Genomic DNA, 27,594 nt, shown 5'->3' with positions numbered 1-27,594 from the left:
TCACTTGCAAAATAGGCTTTAGGAAAATTAAATTAGATAATGTATACAAATTATACGGTGCAGGTGCTGATTAACACAACTATCATTAAGACTACCCAAAACCACACACGCACGCACGCGCACACACACACACACACACAGAGCGATATCACAGTGATTAACAGCAAGGATTCGGTCTTAAATCCTGGCTGCATGACCCTGGGCAAGTCACTTCTCTCTCCGTTTGCTGAACAAGGTCTATTCTTAAAATTCTTCCTTATTACTATCCAGGAGACCCCTCCCCAAACCCCTAAAAAAGCAGCAGGTTGTCCTTGGAGCCTGAGGGATCTGCTGGCAACTGGGACACACAGGCTGTCCCCTGAACCTTCGCAATCTTCTGTACTCACAGCCACCAAGCTCTTGCCACCCCCCAGAAGCTCCGCAACCCTCTCTGACAGAGCCAAGAACGTCCAGCGTGGCCCAGCCCCAGGGGGAGGCGGCCCAGTGTCTCTGGTCAGTTGGTTCTTCGTGCAGAACGGGCAGATTTAGAAAAGTCCTACTGCACTGAGATTAAGTGCCTGTTGAATCTCCCATCTGACTCACGGCCTCCTCCCCTCCTCCTGGGCTGGCCCCACAGTCATTACCATTTAAACACCTAAATTATCAAACGGCTCTCGCAGGTAATTTACTTGCATTACAAAAGCCCAATTCAGGGGAAGGGCCCATTCTCTAACCACTGGGTGTTCACCTTCCCACAAAGCTGGGAAGGGACCAGAAGGACCTGTGTACAGAGCGATCATGGACGATTTCAAATGATTTCTCAGAGTCTGTGTCTTCCTTCTTTGGGTCAAAACAGATGTTCCGCATGTTGGCAGTGAGGGCTGGGTGGGATGAGCCCCACGGGAGAGTCACAGTCAGACATCACGAGTTCCCATCCTGGCTTTGCCGCCTGGAGACTTCGGCTATCTTCCTAACCACCTCCTGCCTCAGTTTCCTCACCCATCACACGGAGATGATGCTGGTCCCACCTCAAAGGGTTTCAGACCAAGGGAGATGCCGCACTCCCTGCTGGCATCGTTATTATTTCTTTTATTTTTTTTTTTAATGTTTATTATTCATTCTTGAGAGAGCTAGAGAGACAGAGCATGAGCGGGGGAGGGGCAAAGAGAGAGGGCGACACAGAATCCGAAGCAGGCTCCAGGCTCTGGGCTGTCAGCACAGAGCCCGATGCGGGGCTCGAACTCATGAACCCTGAGACATGACCTGAGCCAAGGTTGGACGCTTAACCCACTGAGCCACCCAGACACCCCGGCATCGTTATTATTATCGCTCTCGTTATTAGTACTGACTAAGGACCCTGGAGCTCCGCTGTCCTCTGCCTTTCAGTGACACACGTGTGATGGGTAGTCATTTTCTCCCTGTCCCAGAGGCTGCAGGGCGGCTGGGTCTGTCTTGGGGGTGTCCTGAAGGCGTGTACAAGCATGCCCCTCGAGGCCCCCACTGCAGCTGGGCCCTAAGCAACTTGGCCCGCCGAGTCCTCACTCTGTCAGGAGCCACAGTGTGCCCCTGGTGGGCATCTCCTACCCCGGGTTCTGAAGAATTACTCTGGGGCTGCTCTGGGCTCTGCCCACCCCTGCCTCCTGGTCTCTGTTGCGACCTGGGTTCTCACTTGTCAGACGGCCAAGTGCGTGCCATGTACCCTTCACCCAATCAGCATTTGCCGAGTGCCCGCCCTGTACTGCTCATTCCCACCACAATTACAGGACAGTCACCCCTGTACGGCTCATTCGCTCAGCAGATACATGGCCTACGAGGCGCCAGGCTGAAGCCCGTGGCTGCTTCAATAGCATAGCCCCAGCCTTGCTCTGTCCAGCGGCCTCCCTGCTGTTCCTCGCCACGGGTGTGTTCCCACTGGTGCTCTGGGACACAAATGCCATCACCCAGCCACCTCCTCCCCCAACCCCCACCCCCCCACCACCCCCAAGCACAAGCTCACAGTATACTACAGTCACCTGCCCAAGCAGGCGCTTATCCGGGGTCCTGGTCTGGGCGATACCCTGACCTAAGCCTATGCTTTTCCTGCCTCACCTTCAGCCCCACTGGAAATCCTCAGAATCCTTTGAGTGTCAGTCTGCTCCAGCCAGCCTCCTCCGGGAAGCCTTCCATATCCCATACTTCTCAAGAGCTCCTTCTCCTTGATCTCAACACCTTCCTGGTCCCAGAGCACTGGGTACGACTAATTCTCTTCCCTGCAAGCGAACTTTGGCCTAGGCTGTGCCAACCTAAGGGCTGGCCTAGGGTCTTCTGTTGCCTTATCTCCCCAAGAGCTGAGCACAGATCCAGGCAAACAGTAGGTGCTTACTAAATACTGCAGCCTTACTGCTTACAGAGGGAGAGTGTGGGGAGGAGGAACCGGCTTATGCAAAGGGCTTGAGGTGGGTCTGGTACCAGGCGCCGGGTATGAACCGAGGGCCCGGCTGGGCTCCTGGCCCAGGGAGGAGATTGAGCCGCCCACCCCGGCCCACACCCAAGGCTGGCTATGTAAGCTGGATGCCAGTGGTCAAAGGAGCCCTGCTCCCTCGTCTGAGTGACAGCACAGCCCAGACTCTGCGCCCCAGGTCCTGACATCATCCCAGTTGCGGGGGGGGGGGGGGCGGTGGGGGGACGGGTGAACGCCTAGATGGTGAATAATTCCTCCTCTGTCACCTGCCAGGCCCTAGCCGCCTCAAACAAGGTCTCATTAGGACAGGACCGGTGTTTTCACCTCTGCTTATTAACTCCCTTGAGCACCAGCGAGTGGAAAATGGGAGGGAGCCAGGGAGTGAGAGCCTTTTCATTCTGGCTCATGTTGCCCTCAGCGTGGATATTCCTGGAAACTTTCCATGGGGGCTGTCCTGGCTGGGGTGGGGGACCGGGAGCTAAGCAGGGGCTGTTGATTCAGGCTGACAGTGCAGATCAAAGAAGGGCCCAGTGTTTCGGGAGGAGGCAGCCCCTTGGTCCCTGTCCTGAGATGGCCCCATTTCTTCCCAGGAGCAGCAGAGGGCTGGTTTAGGGCTCAGGCCTTGTGGTGGGTGGGGGAGAATATCCATCCCAGAAAGACGGCCCAAGGGGAGGCGTGGTGGGTGGCAGGCATGGCCCAGAGACCAGACTGCAAGCCAAGAAGCCTGGGCTCCAGCACTGCTCCCCATTTCTCCCCGGGTGACCTAGCAACTCATTTTCCTCCTGGGGCCTCACTTTCCCCGTCGATAAAAAGAGGGGGCTCCACAAGGCCACTCCCTAGTTCTGACACTCCAGGCCTCTGTGTGTGTTAACTAGTAAAGCTCTGAGGCCCCTCGGAGGAGCCAGATAACCCCACTTCATCCTGCCTCCCTCGGCTGGCTCCGAGTTAGCGGTCTATCTCAGCGTGCAGAAGACATTTCCAATCTGAGTGGATTCGGCAGATGCCTGCTGATCTGAAAGCCTCCTGGAAGGCCCAGGGGAACCACCACTAAATGACACATCACGTCCAGGGAACAGCTTCTCTGTCCCTGGGGCTCTGGGGCTGGCCAGCGGCTGATGACCCGAATGTTCTGTGGCCAGAGGGAATGGGGCTGAAACCCAGAGGTCTGCCTCAGGGGTCCTGGCAGAGAGGACTCCAGGGAATGTCCTTCTTATTATCATGGGGTTAGAAGAATAGGAAGAGCCCTTACAGATCGCCGAAACCCCTGGTGAATTCAGGAGAAAACTCAGCCACAGAGAGCGACAGGTTTGCCCAAGTTCAATCAGGAAGGCCATGACACTGTCCAGGGCCCAACCTCTAGGCCAGCTCCCTTTTACAGGCATCCATGTGTCCCAGACTGGCATGATCATAGGTGTTAAGTGGGGCACTGGTTAAAAATTCAGAACCCTAGGCCCAACTCCAGACCTACAGAATCGGACTCCAAGAGAGACACCTGAGAATCTGCATTTGAACAAGTGCCCCTGGTGATCTGTGTGTGTTGGCACTTTGGGGAAGTACTGTGTCTCCATGTGGAATCGCCATCCTGAAAGTTTCCACTGGAGAGCTCCAGAGAGGACCCAGGAGGCCGGTATCCTGGGGAGGGAGGTATCTGGCTGCCAGACCCGATGCCAACCTCAAGCAGATGTTCCAGTGCTGAGGGGTGGGGGCAGCTCCCTGAGGGCATCCCTCTTCCATTACCAGAGAAGGCTGGTGCCACACAGGGCTGCTGGCACCCCTGGCAGACAGGCAGGCCTCTCCCCACTTGTAGATTTTCCTCATCTACGATCTAACCGAGGGTATCAGAGATAGAAGCCACTTGTCCAGACTCACCCAGCTGACAGGTGGCAAGGCAAGGTCTTGAACCCAGAACCACCTGTTCCTGAAACCCATGCTTTAACCCCATGTCATAAAGCATCCCTTACCACACTGAAGTGTACATGCATGAGCAAACCCTTATGGGAGGTGGTGAGCTCCCCAGCATTGGAGGTATGCAAGCTGCCGCTGAAGGAGCCCCTGGCAGGCATGGGATGACCTGGACCAGCCCTCCTGGAGCTGCGACGGGACAGGCGAAGCTGGCCAGGGGATGTGGGTGTTTTTGTTGTGTTTCTTCCACACACAGAGAAAAATGTTTTGGGTTATTTACGAGTGTTCGTTCATCAAAGTTCTCCTGGCTCAGTGCTTGGCCACCCTGGAGCTGCTGGGCGGAGGATGGTCGGGAGCCTTGGCTGAGAGGGCGTCTGCCGGGAGCAGAGACGGTGGGGGTGCAGGGGGCTGGCTCCCCAGGCCAGGGTGACCCAGGGCGGTTGGGAGTCGGGTGGAGGTGGGGCTGAGAGACCTCACCAGGGGCCACCCAGTGAGACCCGTCACACACTAGGCTGTCCCATCGGCCAACCAGAGCGTGGGCCATATGGGGGCAGCACGGGAGCATCCCACCAGGGTTATGAAGCAGAGATGCTCCCACAGGCTCTTAAAGAGGCCCCCAAAGAGCCTCGGGGAAGCAGCGGAGGGTCCCAAACAGCTGTGAGGCAAGATGTGCTGCTTCCCAAACCGGAACGGAAGAAGGGTGAGAAGCACTTAACAGGAAAGACAGATGTGAGGAAAAAGCTTTCACACGATCGCATTAACCGGAGTGGTGGGCATGGGACCGGTGCTCCCCAGTCAGCTCTCTGGGAGTTATGTGGTCCCTATAACCCCAGGGGCTCTGGAAGGTTCGCAGGGCAGTCTGCCCAGGAGCCTCAGTAGACGGACACCTGAGGGACCACACTGAGGTCACCGTCTCCTCCCCACGCCTGCACTGGCCACAGCCCAGGACCGAGACACCTGACAAATGGACTTGCTGGCCAGGAAGCTGGGGGCTGAAAGGACAAGCATGCGCCACGAGAAACACACAGACTCAGAATCCTTCTTAACACAGCCCACCCGGCGCATTAAGAACTGGCACACCAGGGGCGCCTGGGTGGCTCAGTCAGTGAACCGTCCGACTTCGGCTCAGGTCATGATCTCGCGGTCCGTGAGTTCGAGCCCCGCATCGGGCTCTGTGCTGACAGCTCAGAGCCTGGAGCCTGTTTCGGATTCTGTCTCCCTCCCTCTCTGACCCCACCCCGTTCATGCTCTGTCTCTCTCTGTCTCAAAAATAAATAAATGTTAAAAAAAAAAATTTAAGAACTGGCACACCAGATAAAATCTTGCCGTCCCCAAAGAAAACTAAGGGCACACAGGTGAGTGCCTGCCTGTTCAGCATAGGCGTACTAGGAGCCATGCATGCCTGGTGGATGGGGGACAAGGTTCAGTCTGCCCCGAGCCTTCTTTGAGGGGTTTCCAGCCCTGCAGGGGAGACAGCAGGTGGCTGGCATGGAGGAGTGGAGACAAGGAAAAGCCATGGGTGCAGGGGGCTGAAGGACGGGCTAGATGTGTCTCGCGGGGCTAGCTCAGCACGCATAAGCTCTGCAGCCCTCCGCAGGTGGGAGGAGGTAGCCCTTGGGAGGGGGGTCCTCCTTGGGCTGTGGCCCCAGCCCTGCCTGTGGTGGGGGACCCGGGGTGGGGGGGAGGATGAGCCCAGCACCTGGACTTTCCAAGACTTCCTGCCACGATCCCTAGGCAGAGGCAAACAAGAGACCAGCTGTCAACGGAGCAGGCAGCAACGTGCAGCCGGCGGGGACTGCAGGTCCCAAAGGGGGAAACTGGCTCCAGAGGGCACAGGGCTCTGGAGGGGCTTTTCTGCTGCTGGTGTGCCCCTGGGAGGTCCCTCCAGGCCAGCGGGGGCGGGGCCAGGATCTGCAGGGACAACTCCCTCCTCCCCCTCCCGCTTTCGCTTTCGTAGCTTTGCCTGCCCCAGGCATCTCCCCACCGTGTGGGAATCCTCCACGGACCCGCGCTTGGGCACCTCTGCAGTTCAGACCACGTCCTGGATGGCGCGGCAGGAGGACAGGGGCCATCTTCTCTTCCTGGGAAGAGCTGGGTGCTCGGACCCCCTGAACCCCAGTGCTCTAGGCTGTCTGCTGTGCGTGCAGTGATAAGGCGCAGCACTGATCCCCATGTGGCTCACCCTGTGTTGGTCCCCTCGGTCTAGGGCTGTTTGGGGATTCGGTGGGGAAGCACCAGGACCCCAGAACCCACGGTGAGAGAAATGGAACCCTCACAACATGTCCCCTCTCTTTGAAGGTGTGGTTGCCTAGGTACTAGCCACGGTCCTGTCCACCTCAATTTACCTTTATGACCAGTGCCCCATGCCCCGTGCCCCAGCTCCTTACTTTGAGCTGCAGAAAGGTAGCAGAGCCTTGCCTACAGGGAAGGCACGCACTCACCCTGCCAACTCTTATCTGCAAGACTGCCTTTCCCAGCCTCAGTTTCCCCACCTGCGAATGAGGGAACCCCACGGGGCCGCTGAACACCGGCATCTGCGGGCGGTGTAGGCGTTAAATACACACCAGGTGTCAAAGACTCAGGAGGAAAAAAGAGCACAGAGGAGCCAATAGGTTATCCTTCCAATACACAATCAAGACAAAAGAGAAGATAAGGGGGCAGGCAGTCTAGAAACACAGGAGCATAAAGAGGTTTGGAGTTGAGAGAGTTCAGGGAGGAAAGGAGCAGGGCCTCTGGGAAGCGGAGGGCGTGGGGCCCAGGGGGTGTGGAGGCCACGTCTGACCCTGTAGAGGAAGCACAGCTTGAGGAAGGCTCCAAAAGTTTCCAGCCACACAGCAACGCGGGTGGAGGGCTTTCAAGGCAGAAGGAAGGGCAGGAGCAAAGGTGCCATGGCGGGGACATGTCATAAAGGTGAGGAGGGGGCGGCACAGGGAAGCTGCAGCCCAGGGCACTGGCGGACAGCTAGCGTGTGACGCGGCCTTGCAAGGAGGCTGGGGCCGGCGGTGGTGGCTTCGAGTGCCAGGCTGAGTCTGCCGGTGCACGGAGGCTGGCGCTCCCAGGGAGTCTGACGGCCAGGGATGGGGGCCGAGGGAGCTTCCAGAAGGCGTCCACGTGAATGGAGGTGTCCAGCCACCAGAACACAGCAGCCTACCTCACAGACCGCTGAGACCCTCAGGACCGTGGTTCTCTGGGAGGCCACCCTCTGGTTCCTTCTCCCCTCGGGAGAGGACAACTTATTTATTCATGAGCACACACTGGCTCCCGCCAGGCAGCCAGCTCTCGGACACCTCACTTCTAATTACAGCAGGAGTTTTATTAGCGCTGGAGGGCAATGCCAGGCTCCAACCCCCCCCCCCCCCCCCCGTGAGTGGACACACGCCCCCTCTCGCTTCCCTGCTTTAGCCTGCAGCCAGAGGCCCAGGTGCCCAGGACAGCACAGGGCAGCCGGGAGTTCGGGCTCCATCCCGAGTGGTCAGCACGGGGGGTCCCTGGAGACGGGATGGCGTCTGCTCCAGCTCAAGGCCACACGGAGCGCACAGCCTCCGAAGCCGGGAGTGCGGGCACTGCCTTGGATACCTCCAAAGAGCAGGGTGGGCGTGGGGGGAGCCGTGTGCCGCCAGAGCTGCAAGAACAAGGCTCAGGGCGGCAGGTTGGGAGCCCGGGAGGTCTCAGTTCTGCTGAGTCCTGGCAATGACAGAGGCGATGACACAGAGCAGACGCAGAGCAGATGTCTGCGGGGACGCCTGGCTAGGAGTGTCTCTGAGGGTAAGGAGAGCGGAAGTGAGAAGGTCCTGGGGCTCAGAGAGAAATTCCAGAGGGGGCTCAAGGGGGAGCACTGGACGTGGCACAGGGAGAAAGTGGGTGAGCTAAGGGGGCAGAGCGGGGGTGCCTTTGTGAGGAGACAGGGGGAGCCGGACAGGAGAGAAGCACGGGCACACAGAGAACCACACAGAGACAGAGAGACTCACACCACCTCCTTCCTTCTGGAGGGAACAGGCACCAAAGCGCAAAGCACAGGTGTCCTCCATGGACAACCTTCTTAGCGGCCTCTTCCAGCCCTCCCCAGGGGACCTCTGGGCAGGGGCTCCCCTCTCTGCTCGTCCAGCCTCCCGCATCCACCCTGGAGCACCTCATGTTCTGTCTCAAACTCAGGGATGCTCTTCACGCCCTCCCACCCAGTCTGCTGCCTGACTGCCCTGTGCGGCCCCAGCTTGCACACTTTTGGTGACGAGGAGCTCACTACCCACTCAGAGGGCAACTGAAAAAAATCTCCAGACGGCTCAGACTCTTGGAAAGCTGAACTTGAGGATGCCAGGGAGACGGTGTGGCTGCCATGGAGGGGCCCAAGCTCTGCTGGGCCAGTCTGCTGGGCAAGGCTGTCCTTTAACATTAGCTTGCAGAGTGAAAGAGCTGGCCCCTCACTCCAGCTGTCGCTCCAAATTATAATAGGACCAGGCACCAGGATGTGGCAGTGAACAAACATCATCACAATATCCGTTTCTAGTCTGGCACCTGCCCTTCGCCCATTTTACAGGTGGCAAAGCTGAGTCCGGGGAGAGGCAGTGACTTGCTCAACGAGGCCCAGGGAGCTGACGGTGAAGGGCAGAGCCTCGCACAGGCTACTGCAGGCACTGACCATCTGTCAGCCCCAGGAAGAAAAGGAGGAGAGGCGTGTCCGCCACCCCACCCCCAGCCGTTTCTAGGACACTGAGGTATTGATTACCACCCTTGCCTTGGAGTGGTTTTCTTTTCTTTTCTTTTTCCATCAAGGCTTTCTAGTCTGCCTTTTTTTTTAAATAAACTCCAAGCCGCTCCTATGATTAATTACCAGCTGCCTAATGCTCCGCCACTAGCAATTTCTGGAAAGGGAATGAATTACCTTGAAACACATCCGAAAAGAGAACCCACCGTGAAGGAGAATTCAGAGGTTACCTCACAATTAGCAGTGGGTCCCCCTAGCCTTATCGGGTTGCCGGCAGGCCCTCTGGGGAGGGGCGGTCGCCAGCCTTCAGGGGCCACCCTCTGGTTCCTGAGGGCAGCGGGGCTTGGAGGGCCAGGCCAAAGCACAAGGCGGAGAGGGAGGCGGTTTCCTGAGCACCCACCTCAGGCCGGCCTGTGGCTCCGCCCCTGGTCTCTAAGGCATCATGGGCCGCTTCATTCCACAGTTCAAATCCCCATGCTGCTACTTATAGCTCTATGGGTTTCTTAACCACTTTGAGCCTCTGGAGAACGGACGAGGCACTAAACACACCTCCTCACGGGATTACTGCGGGGAGAAATATGTATTTAAGGAGCATGGTGCCTGGTACACAGTAGACTCTCACTAAGCTCTAACATTTAAAAATATTTCAGGCTTCCGAGCGTCGCCGTAACGGCCTTCCCAGAAGGGCTGGTATAATTATCCCTGTTTTCTGATGAGAACCCTGGCCCCCACTCTCACAAAAGTGAAAGTCTTGCCCAAGGTCACGAGCCAATGGCAGGGAGCCGGGACCTCCTGCAGCCCTGCCCCTTGGTTCCAGAGCCTGACTGAAGCGTGCAGCATCCCAGGGCTTGCCTGGCTCCGTGTCTGGGCACCTACGAGCACGGGGGCCTCAGGAGGGGAGTTGAGGGCAGCAGGGACATGATCAGGCAAGGCCTCATGCCAGAGCAAAGATTCTGCCTCCCCCCGCTGGGCCCCAGAGCCTTGGGACAAAGGGCCCTGGCCCAAGTCAGCACTTTTGTGAAGGCCTCTCATCTCTGGGTTGGGAACCACAGAGTAAAGAGGGATTACACAGGTCACCCTCTGGCACGGGGCCAAGTGCGATCAACCCTAAAATGCCTCTCTGTGATGAGACACGCTGGTGTCCAGGCCAGAGGCAGGGCTGGGAGGCTCAGCCTCAGAACCTTCTGGTTCCTGCTGCTCTTGGGAGCTCCCTGGGAGCCCCCGCCCCCTCATTATGTTGGATGACCAGTCCGTGTCCATCCTGGCATTGCTGGGCGCTCAGGGAGGAGGGGATGCGGGAGCTGCGGTGTATGGAAAGAAGGAAGGGTCCTAGGATCCTTGACAGTGACTCTGACGTGTCCTCCTGAGCGCCTCTGGTGCCAGGTGTGTCCACGCACCTGTGCGGGCAGGTGCTGGGAACCCATCCCATTTTTACAGACAGGTAAATCAAGGCACAGAGAAACCGCACAAGGCCACAGTGGACAGGTGGCAGAGCCAGGATTTGAACGCAGTCACTCTTCACTCCAGAGCCCAGAGATTCGTGCGTGCACCTCAGCGTGTTTGCGGGAGACAAGGAGGTGGCCAGACACACTGCCCATTTCAGCAAATAGGCCTTTCTGCTCACCCAGGCCTCTTCCTGCGTGGCCGCCATGTTGCTTGGCATACGGGGCCCACGCGTCCCGGGCTGAGTGGTACAGACACAGGTGCTGCGCCAAGGCTGGGGACCCCAAACCTGCCCCTCTCCCTGGGTGCTCTCCCCCAGCCCTTCCCCGGCAGGCACTCTGGACAAAGGCCAGGTCCCAGAGGCCTCTGGGGCCGACGAGGTCTAAGCAGGGGGCGGGGCAGCACCCAGTCCCGCCCACCAGGGCCGAGGCCCAATCAAAGGCTGGGTATGCCAGGGCTAACACCTAGTCGCTACTCAGGACGTGCCTGCCCCTTCTCCAAGCACCCGGGCCAAGCCTTCCCCACCCGCGGCACACCTACCTCAGTGACCCGCGAACCACCAGCGTCCCACGTCTGGTCAGCAGTGCTCAGCCCCCGCACCTCACTGCAGTTCCATCCTGCTGCAAGGGGAAGGGGTGGTCAGAGGAGCCCCTCGTGGCAGCCCTGGAACCGATCGGGCTGCCACTTCCCCCCCCCCCCCCCCCCCCACCTACTGGGCAAAACCAAGTCATCCCCATTTGACAGATGGAGACTCAGAGGGGCTGAGCGGAAGAGGGGCATAATCATGGAGTGCCCTGACACCAATAATCCCCTGACACCCCCATCTGCCCGTTACCAGCTATGTGGATATGGCCCTGGCCTCCCTGGGTTTTGGTTTCCTCACCTGTCAAATGGGATCACAAGCTCTCTCAGGCCTTCTAGGAGCATCTAAGGACATACGGGGACAGAAGCACTCAGTGTTGTTCATTCATTCGCTCAAGAAACACTGAACAAACATCCTGAGCTGTGAACGGGATGGGGGTTCCTGTCCCTGTGGGGGTTCCAACAGTTAAATGCTACATAATTAGAAGGGGCATCTGCCAGAAAGAATGAGTACAGGGGCTACGCAGCATGGAGTCAAGGTTCAGGGGAGCCTCCCTGGGGAAGTAAAGTCAAAGGATGAGCCAGAAGAGAGGCAGGCCAAGATGCATGGAACAGCATTCCAGGCAGAGGGACCAGCATATGCAAAGACTCAAAGACAGGGAAGAAAGCCTGCTTCAGTGAAGGACTTGAGAGCGGGCGGGTGGTAGGTGTGATGAGGGAAGGAGAGGTGGGGTGAGTGGGGGTCAAGGGGCATGGCCAATCACTGAGAGCCACGGGAGGGTCTGAACAGCCGAGGGACATAACCCTAGTTCCAGTTTGAAAAGATTCCCATGGTTGCTGGGGGAGAAGGGCTTGGGAGGGACCCTGGGAGGCAGGGAGACCGGCATGTAGGCTGTTCTGGGGGTCCAGACCAGAGAGAGTGGTGCTCATAGCAGAGGGAACAGCAGGCAGAGAGGCAGGGGTGCACTGGGTATGTGGAGATGTCAGAGGGAGGGAGAAGGCATGGACACCCTGGTCCCCTGTCCCCCACTGTTGATTATCTTCACAGTTGGGGGGCAGGTTCTGACCCGCCCACCTCCTCAGGGGCCACCCGTGCTTTTTACTCTGTTCCACCTCCCTACAGATCCTGGAGGACCAGACCCAAGGGCCTGGCAGGTGGACTTCTCTGGAGTCCCGGCCGCGGGGTGCCAGCCACAGAACCCCAAGTTTGGGTCCCAGCTTTGAAGGTGCCTCCCCGGGGGGCTCCAGGCAACTGCCACGCTCCGTAGGCCTGCACATCCTCCTCTAAGAAATGGGAAACTGACTGGACTGCGGGCTGAATGTCTCTTGGGACGAGCCCATGGCTAACAGAGGGAGAGGGAGTGTGCAGGCCGCATTAGTTGTGGGCTCTCACACATGCCAGGGGGCCGCTGGAGGCCTCAAACCTGGCCTACCCCACTGGGCAGTGGGAGAGAAGTGGGTGCTGTGGCTGGTTCAAGTCTGTGTTTCGCCCTCTTACCAAGTGTGGGGCTTAGCGCAAATTTGTTAATTAAACCCTTCTGTGCCTCAGTTTTCTCATCTGTGGGATGGGAACATAGGGAGTAGCACCCATGAGGGCCGGAGGGGCAGGTATGTCAGCTGAGACATTAATGACCTTGCAGGGGCTGGTGCTGGGCTCTATGGAGCATTAGGCCCCGAAGCCCCAAGCCCCCAAAGCCAGGGCTGACATCCCCGCCCCAGCAGGGAAAGACAACGTCTCTGCGTCCTGACCCTTTGGCTCTGGCAGCCCCCAAACTTCTTGCCGTGGGAACACAAACAGCACTTGTATTCGCAGGCTCTGACTCCCCCATTTTTCAGAGGAGGAAACTGAGGCCTGAAGAGAGGCAGCGCCCACCCCCATCCCAGGGACACGCAGCAAGTCAGTGGCTGGGACAGAACCGGAATCAGCCTCCTGCCTCCCCACCACCCACAGCTCAGGCCTTTCCCAGAGGCGAGCTGGCCCGCAGACCCGCTGACAAAGAGAAAATAATTATTTTGGCAGCTGAGATAGAAGCCAGAGCCGGAAAGTCCTCGCTCACACAGTGAGCAACGTCCAGGCCCCAAGGAACGACACCCGCCCATCCTGCCGCTTCGGGGTACTCCAGCTCACGGTGCCTCCGCGCGGGCCCCGTGGCCCTCAGCCACCCAGGCTCTTTGTTGGGCCCGTGCAGAGGGGCAAACAGACCAGAGAGGGGAAGAGATATATCCAAGGTCACACAGCGAGCGCACAGAGATAGGCTGGGGGCTATCAACTTCCCTGTGAGCCTCGGAGGGGCGGGCAGTGGGGAGACAGCCTCACTGCTCACTCTTCACTCCAGGGGCGGGCAGTGGGGAGACAGCCTGGCCAAGGCAGCCTCTGACTATGAAGGCCAGAAGGGCAGAAAGGGGCTTGCAGACTGCAGGTCAAACCACGCTTTCATTCTCATTGTGTGTCTGGAGCTCCCAGGGGCAGGGCAGGACAGGGCAGGGTGGGAGCCCATTTTACAGAGCAGGAAACCGAGTTCTGAGGGAGGATAACGTGGCCAGAGGTATCACAGCTGGAGAGTGGCAAGGCTGGGCCTGGGACACGGCAAAGGTCACTCTGGGGTGGGGAGTGTCCCAGGACCCAGATACCTTTTCCCATACACACCCACCTTCCCAACCTTTCTTCCTGCAGGGATGCCCTGGGAGGACCCGGGGCCTGAGGGGAGGTACAGGACTAGCTGCTTGGGGCTGAGGCTGGCCCAGAGTAGACGCAGGGCCAATCCGGGATTGCTGGAGGACCAAGGTGCCTGTGCCACAGGCCATCCAGGATGTGGGGCACCCTGGAGACTCTGTGCCTGTGGCTCCAGGCCTGTGGGTAAGTGACTGGTTGTTCTCTACAACTGCCGAAGGTTCGGAACCCACGTTCTGGGCTGGAGCCCTGGTCTTGTCCTCAGTGGTGAGGTCGATAACAAGGGTAGGCAGAGCTGGATTGGAATCCCTGGTTTGCCCTTTAATGCTGGGTGACCTTGAGCAGGTCACTTGGCCTCTCTGAGCCCTCATCTCCTTTCTAAACAGAGACTGGTGACCCCTCTAGCTGTTCACCCATCAGCGAGGCTTCGAGCTGACCTTGTAGAGCCCAGTATCGGCCAGAGCATTCACTTACCCACAGGCCAGTGGGGGAGGGGGTCAGACAGCCCAGTGTGGTCTGTAGGTAGGTGGCCGTACCAATGGCATCCCTGAGCTGGAGTTCAGGGTTCCGGTCACGTGCTGCTAATCACGTGAACACATGTGCTCCTTGGGCCCTGGTGGCTGTGACAGCTTAACGCGAAATGGGCGTGTCAATACAGGTGCCACGTAGGAAGGAACAGGTCAGGGGATGGTGGCTGTTAAAAGTTTGAAGGAGGGGGAAATTACTCAAGGTCATAAGTGGCCAAGTTGGGACCAAAACGTGGTCACATGGGACGCACCCAAACTGGGTCTAACCTCCTGCTCCACTGGCTGAACCGACCTAAACCGGCTCCCGTGGCACTGACCTTCCTCACCTGGGCTGTTTTTATCCCCATTTCACAGATGGGACAAACAGTTGCTGGTCCTGTGGGCCAGGGGCCCTGTCTTTGGCCCTGCGCAGGGCGGGTGGCCTCAGACTCAGTTCCCAGGCTCACTGGGGAGACACGGGTTCCCCCACCTCAGACATCCACCCGGGAAAACATCCCCTTACATGACCCTGGGAACAGGCCCCTCGTCCTACCCTGGCGGCCGGTACCGGCTCTGGGAGCAAGGCAAATATTTACCGCGATGGTTATCCAAACCAGGCTGGCGCCCCACCTCCCACATTCCTGGAATACATGTTCCCTGACCTCATCACGCGGGGGGCGGGGGGGAGTGGGGCAGTTGGGGGAGAAGAATCCAGACCATGGGGGAGAGCCAGACGGAGAGGGTCCTGGGCCCAGGTAGAAGTTGAAGCCTGCTGGCCAGGAGGAAAGAAGGCAGCTTTGAATTGTGCTTCTGATTAAACATCCAGTAGGAGAGGCCCCAGGCTGCTCTTGTAGGGCAGGGTACTGACCTACCCGCAGGCCCCTGGGGGAGGGGCTGGACTACCCCAGTAGGTGTGGGGGGGGCAGGGGGTTACATCCATGCGACCTCTGAGATGCCTCACCCCTGCTGCCAATCACCACCCCAAACACACGCGCGAGCACACACACACGCATGCCTGTTGTGCCTTTGGAGTGAGAAACTCAGCTTGCCATAAACACGCAGAAAATTCTTCCATCTTCCAGGGCTTCCTCAGCGGCCCCATAAGCCCTCACTGCCCCCATTCCATCCATACAGTCCTGTCACCAGGGAGCCATAAAGCCCAAGAGGCACCCAGCAGAGACCAGAGCGGCGGAAGAGGTACTGTCTCACCCCAGTCATACTTTCAACAGCTCTGCCCATCGAAACCCCTTCCTTCGGTGCCCAACGACCACCTCCACCATGCTGCTCTCCCTGAGAGTCCCCCAAATGATCTTTCCCATTCCTGAACCTCCAGACGCTTTGATGCTGTTTCCTTCCTCCTCCTTGTACAATTAAAACCGGGTGCCTGATCATCTCTTTGGCTGTGAAACCCTTGTCCACTCACTCTAGGTACAGCAGGGTTGAGCCCAGAGGCTCAGGTGGCCCAGTGCCCAGGGTGGGACTGAAATGCTGAGTCTTTTCGCCAAAGAGAAGTAGCCGCAGCTGGCCTCAAGGAACAGATAAGAAAGCAGACCTAGTAAGTGGTTGTCTGGGGTGAGGGGGGGTAGGCGGGGGTGCAGAGCTCCTGGGCAGGGCTGTCCGAGAATCATGAACTAACCTTGGTTCAATAATCCTGTCTGTCTTCACTTCGTCTGAGAGTATTTGGAGCTGTTCTGACAACCTGCCCACACCCAGGCCCAGGGAAGCCCAGCCCATGCCCCTGGGCTTTACGCCTCCCTCTCTCCAGTGTGGAATCTTGGCAAGTGGGGGGGGGGGGGGGTTGGTGGTGCAGACCAGTGTCATGGGCTGACCTCCGGGACTCAGGAATGAAGCGTAGGCCTGGCCAGTCTGCTGCGGGGCCCTGATGGATGTCTCCAGGTGGGGACAGCCCCGGTGACAGGAGATGCCCAGCGCAAAACCTGGGGCCGCGCCCTGGCACCGTGGGGGACCCAAAGAGTGGGAGTTGGAGAAGGGTAGGGGCTCCCAGAACTGTCCTCTCCACCCTCATAACATCTGAAATTGGTTTCCCCTTTGTGAAAATGGAGAAATGACTTCTGGGGGTTGTTCCTTCATTCCATTCATCCATCCATCCATTCATTCATTTCTTTCTTTCAACAACTACTGACAGAGGAGGAAGAGAAGGAGCAGGGTTGGAGTGGGGGGAGGGGAGGCAAGGTCAAAGGCCAACAAGGGCCAGCCTGTATGCTTCCCAAGGGTGTCTGCACACCCGTGGGTGTCGCCCACACGAGGTGGGCGAAAACACCGAAAGTTGGATAATTCTAGGACAGAAGTGCTGGTAGGTGTGCCCACCTCGGCCTGGCAGCAAAACAGGGGGTCTGGGGCATCATCCTTTTGGGCAGAGTCTCTCACGCAGGAGGGCAAAGGCCCAGGCAAAGCCAAAAGGCACAGGCCCCTCCTAAGGCTGACTCAGGAGCAGGGCCAGCGGGTCTGTTCTCCAGAGATGGGCTTCCCGAAGACCACCTACTCCCAGTCCCTTTCCATATAAATGGAAAAAGCATGCCAAAGCTGAGCACACTCCTGGGGTAAGCTCTGCACCTGATGGTCTTTCTATTCCCACCCTCTCATCAGCCCCTTGGGGGTGGGCATAGCCTCTCCCTTGCCAGGGGCTAGGGTCTTGCCCGGAGGAGCACCCACTTGGGCTTGGCCAAACCAGGGCCCTTGGCACCCACCCATCCCACTGCTGATGATCTAAATTGAATTTTCTGCCAACGGGCCTCTCTTAGGGACTCAGTGTCCTGCCTCTGCCACTTGGTCCTGCACTGTCTGTCTGAGGACACTGGATGGAGCTCTGGAGGGATACCCCTGCTCTCTACCCCTGGCACGTCCCCAATCCCGATTCCTCTGCAGCATTAACAGGGCCTGACAGAGGCTCTCACAAGAGTCCTTGGAAGTCCTCAGTTTAAGCTTGCCACCTTACCCAGGTGGGGACATAAGTCCAAAGAGGAACAGGGATGGGCCCAAGACCAAGACGAGAACCCAGGTCAGTTCTGGTGTTGAAGGTGGACCAAGAAGGTAAGGTCACCTGTCCCCCAGGTCTCAGTCTCCTTATCTGGGCAAACACCTGCTGGAGGACTAACTGAGCTGACATTTCATCCGTGATCCATACAGGGCTGGGCAGCTCCACGGGCCCCTAGACTCCAAGCCCTGTGCTCCCCCCATTGAGGAGGCAGGTGGAATGATCGAGAGGCTGAGGGGCACGGGGGCTTCCAGTGGCACAGGCACCCCGCCTAGCACAGAGTGTTCCCAGTGACCCCCCCTCCTGGACCCAGGCTAGCCCCCAGCGGTCTCACTCCTCACACAGGCATCCCTCTGGGATTCTGGCCACATGGGGGCCAGGCCAGTTTGAGGAGGTGGCCGAGGCCCAGATTTACAAATGCCAGACAAAGGAAAGTACTGGTCTTGCGAGCAGGAGGTAGTGGGTCTGAGCTCGGGCACCAATGTCACCCAGGCCTAGATGCAATCCTGGTTTCGCTGTTTGCAGGCCACACGTCCTTAGCCAAGTCCTTGTACCTACCCCTGCCTCTGTTTACTCAATGTTGGGCGGGAGAAGGTTTAATTGGGGTGAATGGGTGGCTCACCTCCTTGGAGGATCCAGGCCACAGGAGCTCTTGCTGTTTGTAGGAATGCCAGTCCCCCCTGTCAAGGGCAGTCCAGCGGTGGGCTGCAGGGTTGCTGCCGGGAAGGCTGGGGAGGGAGGGGGTTCTAGGGGGCGTTCATCATCATGCTGCACTCTGCGGCCTATCCCAAGACGCTCACCGATGCAGCTGCCTTGGAGAAGCCTGCCTGTCTCCACCCGGCCCTGCTTACAGGGAGGTAGGTTCCAGTCGGCCCTTTGCCTTTTTACCCTCCTTGACCTGGGCCAGTGCCTTCCCATCCCATGATGTCTCCATCTTCCATCTGTAAAGCGAGAGGAACAGCCCCAGAGCCTCTCCCTGTCACAGCACACCCAGAGCGTGTCCCAGGGTCCCCGCCAGGAGACACGAGGACCTCCGTAGCTGTTTCCCGGCGGAGGCGTCAGGATTAGCCTAGGATGACCTCCTTCGCCCTGGAGTCCGGGGTCTCCCTGCATTCCTTCAGGAAGAGGGGCTCCTTCGGCCCAGCAACTCCAAGGGATTTGGGGGGAGCCACCTCTCACGTGCCCATCAATCCCTGGGGCTGCCAGAACCTGACCTCTGGGACTGGACCCCTGAACAGACTAGAAAGAGAGGCTGAGGCCAGCCCCCTGACGGGTGTCTTCTTCCCGTGGCCCCCAGAACCTCTGGAATGTCTGCTGGACGAATGAATGAGAGGTGATGGGAGGCGCCATGTGAAAACAACTTTAGGTCAGAGAACACGGTACCTGCCACGTCCGGACCAGGCCTGGCCCCAACGGATGCTGCGCGCTGGTTAGCCCGTTGGGTCTGAGAACCCCTGGCCAGCCGCCCCCCACCCCCCACGCTCATCCTTCAATCTGGGAAAGTGTGGCTCAGGGGAGGGGACGTGCTGAAGATCACCCCGAGTGTCGGGGGCGCCTGGGACCTGGAGTCCAGGTGGCCTGACTTGTCTGCCTTGGCTCTGGGCTCTTGGAAACAGAGCAAGGTCAGCCCCACAGAGCTGCCCACAGGCGCAGCTGTGACTGGGAGCGAGGAGGCAGACAGGCACAGGGAGGCCAGAACAGCACGCAGCCAGATGACACAGAGGCCCAACAATTCCTGACTCATGGCCACCCATCCCGTGACTCCACCCACCGCCAGTGTCCCCACCCTGGCTCACACCCCATGGCCCACTGCGGTCTTGAGTCCCCACCAGAAAGCCACAGAGGGAGGAAGGAGCAGTGGGGCCCCACCCAGGCCTGGGTGGGAAGCCCAGACCAGTCCAAGGAGGGGGGACACGGATTGTGGGACACGCAGAGGAGGAGACATTAGCGCTGAGCCTTGCCCCTCCCTGTGGTGCCCTGCACACTTCCAGCCCGGGACGGTAGTGCCTTGTGGACCACGGGCCCAGTCGAAAGGAGGAAAACTGGCCCTGCCGAGCCACCCACTTGGGCCAAGCTTCTTAGCCACATGACTCCTTTTGAACCAGAGCCCTACGCCTGGGTGAACACAGCAGGCTCCCCTGCTGCCAGTTCCTCTCCCCGACAATGCGCTTCACCCCTGTCCAAGAGCCTCCCATGGCTCCCCACCGTCTACGAGGCTCAGTTCTAACTCTTCAGCTCTATGTTCAAGGCCGCAGCCTGACTCCGAGCTGTAGCCTTTCCCTAAATATGTCTGGGTCTCCCACCTCTGCACCCTGCCCACGTCAACCCTACTGCCAGGCACGTCCCTCGTGCCAGTGGCCTGATGCACCGGGGAAGAGACGAACACCCACCGAGGGGCTGCAGAGGTCAGACACGGTGCTCGGACACTGCCCATTTGGCAGGTGGAGACGCTGAGGCTCAGAGAGGCAATGTGCCCAAGGCCACTGTCAGCACCCTGCAGGGAGGGGCTGGGCTGCATGGACCTACAGTCCTCCTGTTACTCACAGGCTCTCAGCTGGTCCACAAGCTCTGGGTGTGGCCCCGACTCTGCCAGCCCATCCGATGTGATGGCAACTCGGGTCTGCTTGCGTGGCATCCCGCCCCTCCCTTTATGCCCCTTTGGGAGCGGCTGTTACCCCAGGTTGTACCCCCTGCTGATACTGAGCTGGGAGTAGGCTGGGGGCGCCTGGCTCGGGGAAGGGGCCACGGGTCAGAGAAGCAGGGCGGCTCAGTGGCCGAGGACACAGACTCTGGGGCCAGCTGCCTGGCTCAAAGGCCAGCATAACCACCTCGGCAGGCTGATTCGCTTCTCTGTGCCTCAGTTTTCTCCCCTGGAAATGGGGATGAGAGGAGCCGTGTCTTCACAGAGAGGGTGAAATGCGTTCTCGTACACAGGGTATTCCCGCAGCACCTCCACAGAAGACCGCGGAAACATTCAGAGCTGGTGCTATCACGATCTCATTCCTCCTTGTGCCTTAGGCTCCACATCACAAGTGAAAGAGAACCGAAGGTCTCAGAGCACCTACCAGGAGGGAGGGGGAGGACAGGAGACTGGGCACCACCCCCTCCCCGGCTCCTGGCCCCTAGCCTGCTAACCAAACCAGACCCGCCGGCCTGAGCACAGCAGAGTACTGCAGAGACCCCAGCATGCGCCCTCACGCGGCTCCTGGGAGGAGAGAGAAAGGCAGGTTCCTTCCGGGGTGCAGAGGCCCAGCCTTGCCCCTGTGTTGAGGTCCCAGACGTGGAACGACCCAGAGAGGGGCCACACCAGCATCATCACCTTCACCCACCGTGGGGACACCAGCTGCCGCCCATGTCTCTCTCCCTGCTTGGGGCTCATCATAGACAAAGTGCCCTGGCTGGACTGGAGACAGCTGTTTGGGATGCATGAAGGAGGCTCTGGGGCACGTGATTCCAAACCTGGCTGTCTTTATAGGGTAGAAATTCACCTACCCCCAAATGCTTTAGCTCATGAGATGCTCTTAGCTGGGCAGAACTCCTTCCTCTCCCTTTTCTTTCCACGGACGAGGCCCGAGTGGTCAAGTGACTTGGCCAAGGGCACGGGCAAGCTGGTGGTGGATCCTAGACCCCAAACCCTGGTCTCTGGGCTCCCGGGCCTGGCCCTACTATGAGGTTTCTCTTCCCAGTCCCCTAAAGGTGACTGACTGTCTGGGAGAAGATAAGTCATCGGCATGTGTGGGGTGAGGCATGGGCGTGGGCCCAAAGCGTCCATCAGCAGGAGGCTCTAGGAGGGGGTCAGGGCAGGTCAGAGGCAGGTCAGGCTGAGCGCCCGAAGTCCGGCTTCCTTTCTCAAGAGGGTATGATTCCTGGCGCGGCCCCCACGGGAAACAGTAGAAGCGCCACCCGAGGGAAACATGGGGTGGGACAAAGGGGGTGCCGGGCAGGGTTTCCTGTCGGGTGGGTGACCTGTGTGGCCGTGGCCCTGGGGCCAGGCCAGGGTTGGGCTCTGCTTCATCCCTGGCTCAGGCCCAGACCACCCTGAGTCCCATCCTCCAGGCCTTCCCTGGCTTCCTGTCCCACTGGCCCCACCCAGGCCCGGAGAGAGGCGGGGCCCTGTGGAGGCCTCCTCAGAAGGCGTGAGTTTTCTGGGGCGAGAGTGGGCAGGCTGCCTGGCCTGTTTGGTGGCCTTTGACCTCTGACCCCTAGACCTCCGGCTACTTGTTTCCTAGCAAAAGGACTTAACAAAAGGCAGCGGGTTTTCTTCCCAGCAGCTCACAGCTCCAGGCACAGCTGAGCGGGGGCTGTGGGGTTCAGCCCCACCCGGGGGACTGGAGTGACTGTCTTCCCCCACTCTGGGCAGAGGGACAGTGTCACTTCTGAGGAGCCATGAGGAAGGGACAAGGACAAGGGAGAAAGCTGAAGAAGGGTGGATTTGAGGCCTCAAGGCAGAGCTTCCTAGAGGGCAAAGACGAGGGACAGGATAGCACCAGCTGCAGAAGGTGTGACCCCCTCGCTAGGCAGAGCAGCCCCCACACATGTGGGGGAACAGCATGTGGTCAAACCACAGCACAGCCCCCGGAGTAAGGCCCCTTCACCCCACTCCCCACTCTGCACGCCTGAGTCCTTATAAGTGTCAGCAGTCTGGGTGGGATGGAAGCTTGGCCCAGGGGCTGTGGGGTCACCCATGGCCTCTGGGAGAACCCGACCCAGTCCCTGTGTCTCAGGAGCTGGAAACTCACCTGTCTACAGGTGGGGGTCGTAGAGGGAATATGCAGACTGGTGGCCTGGCCCAGTGAGGGGGAAGAGGTTTGAACAAAGGCCTTCAGCCCCCAACCCTGCTCCTCCTGGGGTCCTAGGGCACAGGCTTTGGGAGCCCCAGCATCCCAGGTCTCTCTCGAGGCTGCTGGGCAAACAGGTGCCTCAGAAAGCAAACAGGCCAGAACGTCCAGAAGACTCTTCTGGCCAGCCGCAGACCCACAGCCTCTCATGGCTCAGCATGGATGGGAGGTGGTCTGGGCCTGACTGGGGCTGGGTCTTGCCTGAGATCGCCCCGGGGACAGGAGCAGAGCTGGGAGCCAGGTCTCTTGCGTGCACCACGAGCAGCCTAAGAACCTCCCTGGGGGCCATGCTGGGATGGGTCTGATCCCTGGGGCAGGGGCTAACTTTGGCTGCCCAGTGTAGCCACATTCCAATCAAACAGACCCTGAGGGGGCCCAGCTTGATGCTCTGCCTGGAGGGAGTGAAGCTCAGAAAGTACTCTGTCAAGGCCGGAAGTCTAAGGCCCACGGGCCTAAGGTGAGCAGGGTAGAAGACAGAAGCCAGCCTCCAGCCTGGGGGTAGTAAGGCCACACGTTCCCAGGGAGAGTTACTAAGACAGCCATGGGCAATTTTAGGTTTCCTGACTTTGGAGGCGTGCAAGCTGAGGCCGGGGACACACAGCCCTAGGTGGCATTCTGGAATTCTTGCCCTAGTAACCTTATAGCCACCCTTGTCCAGGATCCACGTTCAGTTGTGGGTGGCAGGAGGGTTGGCCTGTGTCACCAGCTCAGCCACTGGCCACCCCACTTCTCTCCCTTTTTTGAATAGGAGTGCACCAGCTATAACAGAGGGGCCTGGAACTCATGGGCCCGTGAGACCTTTCTGGGTTGAACACCCCCAAATCCGATCACAACGGAAGCAAGGTCTGACAATGCTCTCTGTGCCCCTCATCCTGGGCACCTGGGGGGCTCCGTCAGCCCATCTGGGGAAAGTTTGCCTAAGCTTGCCCAGAACCCAGGTAACCTGTGGGGTCAGCTGCACCCTGAGGGGGATCCAGTGGCTGCCTCTTTCCTGGTCATCAGCTTAGCCTGGACCCTTGGTCTGCCCTGGGACGTTGCTTGATGCCTGCGCGGTAGTGACCATCCACGGGGCCAGAGATGCGTCTTTTACGGAACACAGGCCTGGCACAGACTTGGCCGCCAGGAAGTGTTTGTCAAAAGAAGGAGAACGAGAAGAAGCAGGGAGGAAGGAGGCAAACAGATACATGAACCCAGGTGGGCTCTCAGATGCATGGCTCCCACAGGCCACCACAGCCCCCCTCCTCCTCTAGGTCCCAGGGGACTGTGTCCTCTAAAGCTAAGGCATGCCGTGCTGGCTGGGCAAATCTGGAGGAAGGCCAAGGGAGGCCATGCTCAGGGGGATCCGGGGGCTGCTGTTTCTCCTGGGGCTCTCTGGCCAGGTGGCCTCCGAGAAGGCTGCAAGGTACCCGGGGTTCAGGGCCTCTGTACTCTGCCTACATCTGCTCTGGCTCCCCCTTCTCTGGAGGCAGGGGACTCTCACCCCAGCTGCTCAGTCTGTTGGGCCCTAGGTACTGTCTCTGAACCTTGCCTGCTGTGCCCTGCCTGGTGCTGGGGCCCCACCTTCTTGGAATGGCAGTGGCATGGGACACGGCTGCTTCATGACAGGTACGTCAGGTCTTTGCAATAAAAGGCGATCCTGCCCATCCAACGGGAGGAAAATATCTCACAGGTGTGGGGGTTCCACAGAAGTTCCAGAAGACCTGTGTTCTGACAAGCTTACTCCTGGCCTGGCCCAGCTCAGGTCCTGGCACATAGTAGGTGCTTAATACTTGTCTGTTGAACTCATCGGTGGCCTGCTGGGTGCATGTGGGAAGGCCTGAGTCAGGCCTGCTGAGGGGCCAGCACTCAGCAACTCGCTCCAGGGGATATGACAGATGGTGGGTATATACGCACAAGCCCCTCTGCGTAGCCTGGGGCTCGGCCCTTTTGAGCTCTTTCTGGTCAGAGGACGTTTCAGGGCTGGGAGGGTTTCCTGTAGTCAGCAAGCCTAATGCTTTTTCTTGACAGATGGAGGTAGGAGAGGCCCAAGGAGGGCAGGAGATCAGAAGCAGGCCATTCCCCCCCACACCAAACCCAGAGGCTGCCCTCTGTCCCCAGTGATCCTTATGTCCACCAGTCACGCCAGTGTGGCCCCCTCCCCTGGCTCCGTATCTCAGCCCCCTGGCTATAGCCAGCCTGAACTGCTTACTTAGACAAACAGGGGAAGCGGCCACGTGACTGGCTAAGGTTTCCTGAACCAGCGATGGACACACACACACACACACACACACACAACCACTCGCAGTGGGTCAGGTGGTCATGTGGCCCAGCAGCAGGGCAGGGACTGGGTCAGCTCAGGTTCCCATGTCTCTGAAGGACAAGTGACTGGGCCTGCCTTTCTTCACCCAGAAGAATGCCTTCTCCAAACACTTGCTTTCTGCTTCCTGGACACGCCAGGGACATGCTGGATGGGAAGAGAGCGGAGTTGGGGGAGGAGGGGGAGGAGCCTGCGTCCAGCCTGCCGGGCCTCCGTGTGGTGTTTTCCTTCCGCCCTCCCCACCCAGAGGGCAGCTGCCTGCTGGGAAACTGTGGCCGCCCCGCCAGGGAGAATCCCAAAGCCCAGCATTTGGATGTGGGGCAGGAGGGGAGCCGAGGCTCAGGGAGGAGTCTCCCGGAGTCAGCGACAGACCTATCAAGGCCTTGTACTCTCCCATCAGGGGTTCTGAAGCAGGACCGCATGGCCCAACCCTGGGGACATCCAGGGAAGAGAAAGGGTGCGAGAAGGGGGTGTCTACTCCAAGTTAGCGGGAACAGCTCTGCCTCTGGTCTGTTCGGGAAAAGCCTGTAGGCCAGGGTCTTGAGGGCTCTTCCGGCTCCGGGGGTTCTGTGCCTCGGATGCTTCCCGGGAATGGCAGCCCTGTCTCCACAGCCCCCGAGACTGGCCCACCCAGGGAGAAGGGGGTCACATCTCTTGACAGGCAGAGCTGAGACGGGCTCCAGGATGCCACCAGCCCCCTGCCCTGGCCTCAGACCTGACCCCCAGCACTCCATCCGCACAGAAACCCGCCACAGAGGCTACAAAGAGACAAGGGGTGTGGCTGGGAATTCTCAAATAGAAGCCACTTCTGGCCAGGCCACCTGGCTAAGTCCTGCCTTCCTTCTTCCTAAGTCCTTCACCGAATTCTCACAGTGACCCCACTAGGTAGGTAATGCTGTCACCCCATGTGACAGATGAGGGCTCAGCAACCTGAAGGTCACATGGTTAGTAAGGCGTGGGCCCAGAGAGCCCGCCTGTAGTGTCTGTGTTCTTATCACAACCCAGGGTTCCCGGGGCCGGGCCCCCAGCGCTGGGCTGGCCCGTCCTCTACAAAGCCCTTGACAAGGTTTCTGAGGGCCAGGCCTGGGTTCCCCAGGGATGCGCACCCAGCCAACCCTACCTGTCGCCCCTGTCTGTCCCAGGCAGCTTCTGAGGGTGCAGGGACGAGCGGGAAGACCGGGTGTGAAGGGGAGAGCGTGGGCAAAAACGAGGCCAGAGAGAGCTGGCGGGGGTGGGGGAGGGTGGAGAGAGGCAGGAGAGACACAGAAATAGAGGAAGAGCAAAAGAGGAATGGTTGGAGAAACAGGGTCGGGGGCCAGAAGAACCGACAGTGGGAAAGGGGGCAGGCAGCGGGGAGGCAGAGAGGAGGAGGGGAGAGGGAAGACACAGCCAGAAAGAGCGAGGGGTAGAAGGGAAGGGAGGAGGGAGGGGAAGGAGAGGATGGGGGGTAACAGCCCAGGTGCGAGGGGCAGGGACAAAGATGGCAGGGAGGAGAAGCAGAAAGCCGGAAAGGGAGCCCGGGGTCAGGGAGGGAGAGGGCCCTGGAAAACGGAGAGACAGAGAAAGCGCCCCCGCCCACCGAACATTAAATACCTAACAGGAGATGACAAATCAAATGGGAATTACTGCGGTAAAAACATAATTAGAAACTTGATTGAAGTTAAACAGAATTTACATAACACTGCAAATTAACTTTACACGGAAACTATTCACTGGGAAGGCAATGAAAAGGCATTTCATTAGTAATCTATATTTAAACAATAGGCACAATAGAGCCTTCTGATGAGGAACTTGGTGCCTTCAACTAGAGAGAGTGCCAGAGGCTGCGGGAGGACAGAAGGCTGTGGGCGCTCCAAGGGGAAGTGGGCCCAGTCCAGGGCCGCATCCCTACACCTGCCAGTGGGGGCCGGGGCTGAGTGGACGCGGGGGGTCAGAGAAGATTCTGCTATGGGTTCTGCCCTTGGCTTGCTGTGCGGTCTCGGACAAGTAACTTACCTTCTCTGGGCTTCCGTTTCCTCATCTGAAAAAAAATGAGGACTTTGGAGAGGAGGCTTACAGGAAGGTGCCTTGCAAGTCTGGGTATTCTAGGAGAGCCCGGGGGGATGATGGAGGGCAGAGGTTAAGAGTCTGGGCTTGGGATTCAGATAGACTTGGTTCAGAGCTCTGCCCTGCAACTTATTAGCCGTGGCATCACGAAAGCATCTTCCTCTCTGGTCCTGGTTTACCCATCTGTTCAATGGAGATAAGTCCACTCCCACCCGGACATCACCCAGGCAGTGGAAGGATTTAGGGAGAGACTGGGTGGGGACAGGCTTAAAGAAAAATGAGTCTAAAGGCGCAGGATTACTCGTCCCATCCGCCCAGCACACTAATTCGATTACCTGCAGCCTCCTGCCACAGAGCCGTGTATCATCAGAGCGGCTTCCCACAGGTCCCCCTGTCCCCGGTGCAGAGTCAGAGGGGCATCTCCCCAAGGAACTCGGGAGGGGGCCCCCAAGTCCCTGCCTGGTCTCATCCTATTCTGAGCAGGGAGCAGTCTCCTGGGCCTCGGCCACCTCCCAGTCACTCGAGGCCGTATGCCCAGGCAGGTGGGCTGGACCGTGCCCCTGGAACCACCCCCGGCCCCCGGCTGGCCACATGCTCACTCTCCCTCCCATCGCACTTCTAGGGCCCCACTGAGCAACTGTCCTGCCTCCAGGCAGCGGCTCCTCTCTGCAGCCTTCCCTGACAGCACGTGGGCATTCCCTCCGCTGTGAGCTGAGAGCTGGGCATAAGGTGCCAGAGACTCACAAAGGTGGCTGCCTCCCCCCGCCACCCAAACTCACGCACAATCGCCCACCAAAGGCAGAGAGCTCCTCTGCCCTAACTGGTGAGCGTGAGCGAGCAGCTCTGACACACACACTCATAGTCCAGGAAGTTTCTACGGCTTCTTTTAAGATAAAGGATCCAGCAGTGCTTAGAGATTCAATAGGAAGCTGCTGGGTGCCCTTCCCCTGCAGGCAGCTCAGAGCAGCCGCCTTGAGCCCTGTGTTTTCAGACAAGTGCTCCAGGCAAGGGGGAGGTCTCCTGAGCCCAAGAGCCTCACAGAGGAGGTGGGAGGTCAGGACAGGTAGAAGCTTCTTAAAAGAAAAATGCAGAGTGTGCAGGCATCAGGGCAAGGGACTCAGCTGAGACCAGAGAGTGCCGGCCCAGGTGACAGGGAGGATCCCCGGAGGGACGTGGGCTCACCCTCAGCCTGGG

General features: G+C 59.0%; 1 protein-coding gene across 8 annotated transcripts in view; it reads right to left on the bottom strand.

The window, feature by feature from the left end:
* Positions 1-27,594, bottom strand: part of ZMIZ1 (zinc finger MIZ-type containing 1) — a 229,593-nt gene that overhangs the window by 133,727 nt on the left and 68,272 nt on the right. For 6 of the 8 annotated variants that reach the window (XM_053206990.1, XM_053206994.1, XM_027062409.2 and 3 more), the window contains exon 3: positions 11,007-11,086. The exons of 1 other annotated variant lie outside the window; for it this stretch is intronic. The gene's annotated coding sequence lies outside the window, so the exon portion shown is untranslated. The remainder of the gene's footprint in view (positions 1-11,006; positions 11,087-27,594) is intronic. One more of the 8 variants, XM_053206992.1, reaches the window with a different exon arrangement.

This window comes from Acinonyx jubatus, chromosome D2, assembly GCF_027475565.1.
Source record: "Acinonyx jubatus isolate Ajub_Pintada_27869175 chromosome D2, VMU_Ajub_asm_v1.0, whole genome shotgun sequence".
Classification (NCBI taxonomy): Eukaryota; Metazoa; Chordata; class Mammalia; order Carnivora; family Felidae; genus Acinonyx; species Acinonyx jubatus.
This window is presented reverse-complemented; position numbering and strand designations above follow the sequence as displayed.